Here is an 8,050-nt window from a genome sequence, read left to right as displayed (position 1 = left end):
CCCGCGCCACAAGCCAGGACCTCCGTGGCCATTAAATACAGATTTCTTATCTCCATTAGTCTTTGAACAAGATCATTTCATTAGCATGGCAAAAACAGCCTAATGACTTTAATTCACGTTTCAAACCACACAAGGACAGAAGAGTCGAAGCCATATCCCCATGCAGACAGCTACGCTCATTTGGCAGCTATTATCTCTCAGACTAGCTGGGCTATGTTTTTCAGGGTCTCTGCTCTGGAGCCCTTCCAGGCTGTAGCGTTTAGCTGGAATGTTTATGGCAGAAGCAGTTCAGGAAACTCCTTTCCTCAACACATAAACTTCTGCTGAGGCACCAGCGCAACTGCACGGCACTGAAGAAAGGTCTGGAGCTGAGCAAGGTGGAAACAGAAGAAAACAGAACTGAAAGTAAAAAGGCCAATTAATGATTGATGAAAACTGTGGCAAACAGGAGTGCTCTTCACTGATTATGCCCTTGGTACTTTTTCATAGAATAGTTACTTTGTTCAAAGCCAGATCAAGTATTTGCCATAGAGCACTGCAGACATAACCATTGTAATTTCCAGAAGACCCTAAGCTCTTTGTTTATCCCTATTTGATATATGAGCTGTCTTCATCAATAATTTCATCTTCGAAAGAAACTTCTGTAATCAAATCCTCACACTCTTTAATAACTCTGAAACGTTCTCTCTGAAACTTCGTCCCGGGTGTTTTTCTACTGCATGAATTTGTGCCTTCCCTCCTAGACTCTCCCTACTCCTCTCCACCTTCAGTTGCTGCCAGCAGCATGCCCTTTCTTTCTGCCACCCAGATGTGTGCCCAAGGAATCCTCACCCTTTTTTTTGGAGGTGGGCACATTCAGGCTATTTTCAATACTTGACAGTTTGTCCTCTACAAAAGTCCTAGATTCTGTCTTTTCTCTGTCTGTTATCCATGCTATTGTCTCACATTTCTCTGCAACTTTTCTGATGGTCCACTTTCATTTGAGGCCAAATTTGTATTGAGAAAGGTCTGAGAGTACAACACACAATGCAGAGAGATAAACACATCCTTATTTCCCCAAGAGGACTCAGAACTGTTACATCGTAAAATCACTCTGGCTACACCCATGTCCCTGCCCATCACCCCCCAATACACTGGTTATCTCTTCTCTTGTAAACTAAACACAAGCTTTATTTCTTGCAAGAAATCAACTGTAATGTGGACAGGGAAGCCCACAATGTGTGTTAACCTTCCCGTTAGCAGGACAGTGCTACCCAGGAGGGACACCTTTCCCTATAACACCACAGCCATCTTATCCATCCATGCCTTCAGTCTCCTCACCTATTCTTTTTACACCTCTGCTTACTCAGTTTTTCTGGTTTAAAAGACCCCTTTATTCACTGCTTTTTCAATCAATCAATCAGCTTCATTTCTTCCATCCCAGGAAGACTGCAAGTCCACAAGATATCAATGTCACGTTTTCACCCAAGCCTAGTCTCTAAACCCACTTGTTTAGCTGAATCCCAAGCAAACTTATGTGTATCCATGGACTGGAAGCTGTTTTCCTTGTTCCTGAGACCACAGGCACAGCTCACGTAAAGTGCTGCACAGCCCTGTTGGCCTGAAGTCCTTCATATGTCTTTATACACCAGACCTTGGTCTATAATACAAGGAAAATAAAGCCTTCTCCACCAGAGCTCAGAAAGCACGTAGCAGGCAAGGACATGCCAGTCCTACTTCTGTCTTTTTGTTAGAGCCACTCACCGCGTCTTGCATTAACCAGACAAGTGGTTCTCAACATTTTCTTGGCTCAAGCATGCCTATGCGTGGGTAATTTTTCATCACACACCCACTCCTATTCGCCAATATATCACACCACCACATCTTAAACCAAGCCTACTATTACCTAAAACTTGGGGGTGCACCTGACAGAGCAGTGAGGCGTACCTTGCACACCAGTTAGTCACCCAATTACAATTTAAGCTCCTCAGCAAAGGGCCTTTTCACCTTTGGTTTTACTAGTGCCTAATACAATGCTGCTTTCATATGTAAATACAGTGGGGCTTTCATCCTGTTTGGGTATGGAGGCAATATATAACTTCACGCATCTGAACGGATTCTCTTTATGTCAAAACCAGAAGCATAAGTCCATGTGGAGGGCAAATAAAGCATTCTACTTTTGTTTTTTACTCTAACTCCATTGCTTGGGCAGAAAATCAGTTCAAATAAAGAGAGGAGTGTGTAAGCACTTAAACTAACCCTGCATTTGTCACCAGAATCATAGCTTTAGTCTTTAAGTAAATGCAGAAGTTTTTCTGAATCATTAAGTACCGAATAAATGACTGAGAAAGAGAAAGAAAATACATAAAAGCCTTCGTTATGTGCAAAACAGACAGAGGGAAGCTGCTATGTCAGGCATCGTATTCCAAACCCGAAGTGGGAACTGAATTTCTTATGTAATCCCTACGGCTAGGTACTGGTAATGTTATTCCGACGTAAAACATGTGACTTCTGTTTGTTCATCTGAAATCTTAACTCAAAAAATTATTTTATTTCTGCATATCCCAAGCTGAAAACATACACATGGGAAAAACCTTATATTCTCTACGCCCTCAAAACCATTACATGGATATCTTCAAATAAACACCTTACCACAACAGGTGCCTAGATGCTACAGGAAAGTGTGTGGAGCACAATGTTCTGAAGGAGCTCTCATGGAGACAGTTCTAGCCCCCAAAAATATCTCTAAAAGAAGTTCTACAGGGTGCCAACAGCTGGGAAAACAAAATTCTTTCTCACAACCAAAAGTTTTCCCATTTCTAGAGCAAGAAACACAATTTGAAGATCTACAAGGTTCACTTTTAAATTTTGTGGGTTTGGAGTGGTTTACATTGCAGGTTTTGGTTTGGGGCATTTCACTGTTTTCTAGTCACAATACTGTACAAATTAACTTATTGTAGCAGCATCAAAAGCAAAGAAAATCCCATGATGAATCTGCCTTTTTTTTCCCCATGATAAACAAACTGCTGCAGACATCAGACGTCAGTAAGAAACTGTCTGAGAAGAGATAATTTAAAAGGGCCTCTGAAAAATAGAAAGCAGCAGGGTGGTGTCTAGTCAAGGCATGATAAGTTAGTTAGAAAACAGACTGGATAGTGCTGATACTAGAGCATGGTAACAGCACACAAGAATCTGGGCAAATATAACCAAAAGGGTAAAATGGGAACTCCAGTGTCACTGCAGAGAATGGGGAGAACAAACAACATGCACAAGACATACTCAAGTCTGCTTGTACTAATGTCTTTCGATGAAAAATTAATGGTTCACCTCAAAAAAGCTGCTCTGAAGTTTTTTACTCCCATGTTACAATGAACCCTGGGTTAATTAAGAACTTGGTGATGTGTATGTGCAGAGCTATCTCTGTCTGTATTTATTATGTTTGTTTTCTCACAAGCACTCTACAAATCACAAAGATTTGGGCTTCTTACGTTTCTTTCCATGGTATGTGGCTCTCTTGCAGCATACCAGTTTACAAAACCAGTCTGACTGATGTTTTGGTTTCGAATGGAGCGCAAAAACGAGTTTCCTATATAAAAAATCTGTCCTATGTGTCATGATTAGATAATATAAAAAGAAGGACTAAGTCACAGCGTTCTACTTTACTGTAACTTCTCAGAATTCAGTGGGGTTGCTCCTGACTTTAAAAAGTAACAAAATCCGGCCTTTATTTTACAGGATTGTTTCCTAGGAAACTTTAGGAGTTAAGTTGCTAAATAAACAGCTGTGTATCACAGGTTAATTCATGCTTTCCCCCCCGTTTCTTTAACGAAAAAGGAACAAGAATGGAAAGGCAGCCAGAACTAATAAATCATGCATGGATGGGGAGCCAGGATATCCAACTTAGCAGAATTTTTCAAGTCTAATTTTTATCTCACACCTGTTTTGCTCACATGGAAATCTATTAATTTAAATCATTTCGTGCCTGATTTCCACTAGTTTTTTGATTCAAAATTAGTCTATTCCTCTATATTGCCATCAGATGTAGCTGTCCACAGAAGAGCTTGGAAAAAAAAAAATTGCCTGTAATTCAGCATCTCCTTTTTGTATTACAAAAAAGATGCTTTTCTGCTTCCCAGAAACATGAGGCACTATCCAACATTTAGCATTTTGAATAGGTCAAGTACTTGTTTAAACATTCAGTACTGCTGTCACTATTCTTCCCTGTGGAAGTCTGCATCTGCAATATACCAAACAAGTAACTGAGCCAAGATCAATTCAATGGATCTGTGAGAACAAAACCTGGGCACTATGGTCCTGTCCTTCTTAAGAAGGCATTTGCAGAAGTAGCGTATATCTAGTAACAAAGTATGCCTCTTTTTTTTTTTTTTTTTTGGGGGGGGGGGGCGGGGTGTTATAATACCTCTAGAAAGATACCATAAAATGAGGCCCGTGCTATCTGACCAAGGTCTCTTGGCCTTCTAAAGATACAGGTGCTTACCAACGTTAGACATGAAGAAGCCATTTTATCTGGTCTTCTGGGTTACATCTAGTTTTACGGGGGGTGGCTGGGAGCACACACAGGCCAAATTAATTTTCCTGGCTTCTGCAGCAACCCACACCTGGCCACCATCTTCTCCCAGCCCCTCGGGTTACAGACATGTTCTGGTTACAGGACAAGCAAGAGTCCCCAGACAAGACAATAGCTGGAAGCATCCTGCCAGAATAATTTGCAGCTCATGGCCTCCTCCCTGCATGCCCTGAATTACTTCTGGAAATGACAGATGGTGAGAGTGCAGAAGTCCATCTGACCAACCCTACAGCAAACCTGGAGCACACAGCGAAATAACTGTGCAGATCTATGGATTAGTGAAAGACAATAAGCCAAACTTTTGTGGGAATCACTGGACCTTCCACATCCCCACTAAATGTTCATATTGTCCATGGGTCCTGCCACGTGACAGGAGAAAGACCACATGCTCTCGTAGTCACAAAACCTGAGTAACTCAGTCAGCTAAAACAATCTGGCTCCCCTGTTGTGTACAAGTTCAGGTTATAAAGCAATTTCTATTCAGCTCTAATTGCACAGATTCCACAGTGGTATTTTTCATGTTGTTCCTAATCAAGATTAACTCATTGGTTTTACTGTGTGCTTCATTTTGCTTTGTTTTTCAAACATGAGGAAAATATTTTCAACACTTTTGTGTTTCACAACTGGAAAACATATCCCTTCCACCACTCTTAAGGTATTCGAAGCACCCCTTTTCTTGTCAAGACTAGACACAGCTGACTGCTAAGACTTGAAATGGAGCATGAAAATATTTTTCCACGGGGACAAGAGCCTCCATTTGGCAAGAAAAATAGCAGACTGTTCTCAAAAGTGATGAGCTTTGGAAAACCTACAGTCTGCATATACGAGAGAGGAAAATCTCATGCCTGTGATAACCATGCCTACCAACAGAACTGGACAGGAATGTAGGTCTGGGATGGGCAAATTTTCCATTTGTAGATGACTTGGGTTTGGAGGCTGGCCATGGTGTCCTTCCTATTTAACTTAAGTTGCTTATCCCCTCATTACAAAGCCCATTTTTCCACAGAAACAACTGAGAAGGTATGGTCTTTGTTGATGCTTTGGTACCTGCTCTTTTCACGGGGCTTGACCTAGAGAAAATCAAGCAAAGTATTTGCCAGTCCCACATTAATCCCCCTCTCCAGTCTATAATCAGAAGCTTTCTTTTTACAAGTTCGACAAAAGACACAAAAGACACTGACATGCTTCTGCTTCCACAGCAACCAGTCCTGGCCTGTGCAAGGAAGTTGCAGTTTAATTAAACCAGTTCAAAAACTGATGCTGTTAAATTAATGCTAAATCTGTGGGAGGATAGATGTTATTTTGCTGGAGTGCTTTCTACTGTTTTAACTGAAGTGGTAAGGAATGGATTTAAGCTGAATCAATATACAACGTACTTCAACTGATATGTGTCCAAAAAAGGCATTTGCATCAACATAATGAAACAGCGCAAGATTTTCATGTAGACAAGACTCAGAAGAAAATGTAATCATATTATACTTCGGGAATACCGTGAACATGCCTTGTTTTGCCCTTGTCTGCTGTCAACACCTCCTCCACTGCCTCCAGGGGTCTGCTCCCTGCTGCCTGACAGTTTTATTAACTATCTCTTCCTGTCTTATTTACCCTCAGGTACCCACTTACTGGCAAGTTACACTTCTCTTCATCACCAAACCACCCCATTTGATGCAGCTCTCAAAACTGTAGCTTCCTGCAGTTCTGCTAAGTTAAAAGGTTCCTCTTCAGGGTAGTTTCAAGCTGATGTTCCACAGACTTTCCCCTATTTCCTCTATTTGTAAAGGTAATAGCTACTACAGCTTCAGAGCCAGACTAGGTGGGGTTTCCTCAGAAACCAAAATATATTGCTTCAGGCTTCTTGTGTGTCCAGTGCTGTGGAAATGTCAGAATGTGACTACTCCTTCTGGGAAGTCCATCTCTCTACAGAGGGTGACACTCAGTGACTGAGCAAAAGTATAAAAAAGGCCATAAACCAGTTTTAGCAGCTCTGCTTTTCTAGCCTGGCATGATATCCCAGCGCCTGTTCAATCAGCTTGAGCCCACTGGTTTACACTACAGAGTGGGGAAAGTGCTGGGAAAAGGTCAGTTCCTACCCTTCTTGCTGTTCTTGGTTCCTTCCCCCAGATGCCAGCAAGCTCAGGCCAAGGCTGGGATGCAGATCCTGAGGAATCTCATCTCCCCCATTGTGCCTGAGTCACCACCACGGCTGCATCGTGAGCTGCAGGGGGGAACAGAGGGGATCTCTGGTGAGGAAGCACTGCAAAACATACACAGTGCTGAAATCGTGACATCCAGCCATTCTGAGGACATCAGGGCCAATATACAAAATAGGTTAGACAGAGTTCAGTATTAGACTGGCTGAACAAAGAGAGAGCTGACACTGTTGGCAGACTTTTTAACAAAAGGCTTGCTCCGATGCTGTTGAATCAATGGCAAATCTCCCAATGGATGTAGCCTCTGGCCGCAAATGTGTAGTTAACAACCCAACTCCTTACAGCGCATACTGCTTCCTATGAGCTGTAGACAGCCCGCAATCCCCATTGAATGCTGCAGTCAAAAACAAGCCGGAGGTGTAGTAAACCCAACCCCTCTAAATTTTAGACAGTCTTTCTGTTTCCCCTGGGATATACAACATGTTGTAAGTAAGTGCCTGGTTAACAGGAGGGAGAAAACAGACTTGATTTCCCCCCCACACATAACAATGCAAGTTTTGGAACATCTCTGAGAGAGAGTGGTGAGTTAAGGCAGGAAAAGCAGTCTCATACATTTCAGTGCAAAAGACAGCAGGGAAAAGGAAATTCTTTTCTGTGCCTTTAATTTAAGGATCAGACAATTCAGAAAGTCAGTATGTTAGTGATAATTTCTAATTTCCTCTTCAAAACTCAGATTGTATCTTTTGAGTCCCTACCAGAAAATTTTCATGCCTATTTATTTATTACAAATGTAAGCCACCTTCATTTTTTTTTCTTCTTATCCTTTTTAGGAAAAGAGACAGAGGAAGAGAGATTTCCACCTTCTCATTATTACAAAATCTAAGGAATGCAATATGCAATTCAATCTGCTGAGAGACTATTGAAGAAATTCAAAAGCAGCGGTCACACACAAGTTTAACTCTGCCCCCATGTGTGCAAACATTAAAACACACCCTCCCATCCATTACCTGGCTCCTGTTCTATTTTTGTGCAAAAGGATGTATTAGTTTATGACACTAATTATATATAACATCCATGATGACCATGTAGCTACAGGACACCTTTTCTCTTCTACACTCACATGTCTCTCTCTGCATTATGAAACTGTCCTTTATGAATGCATTGGCCACTAAAAAAAACAAGCCATAGAGATATGCCTGTTGCCTGTACTAATAAAACAAGGAGAAGCAAAAGTGAAAAGAAAAAACAGGCAACTCTGGCCTTTTACCAGAGAGATGGTCCTGTTAAGATCGGGAAAAAATGGGGACTTAATTTTACTTCTCACCTTTGCCAC

The sequence above is a fragment of the Aptenodytes patagonicus genome, chromosome 1 (assembly GCF_965638725.1).
Source record: "Aptenodytes patagonicus chromosome 1, bAptPat1.pri.cur, whole genome shotgun sequence".
Lineage (NCBI taxonomy): Eukaryota > Metazoa > Chordata > Aves > Sphenisciformes > Spheniscidae > Aptenodytes > Aptenodytes patagonicus.
This window is presented reverse-complemented; position numbering follows the sequence as displayed.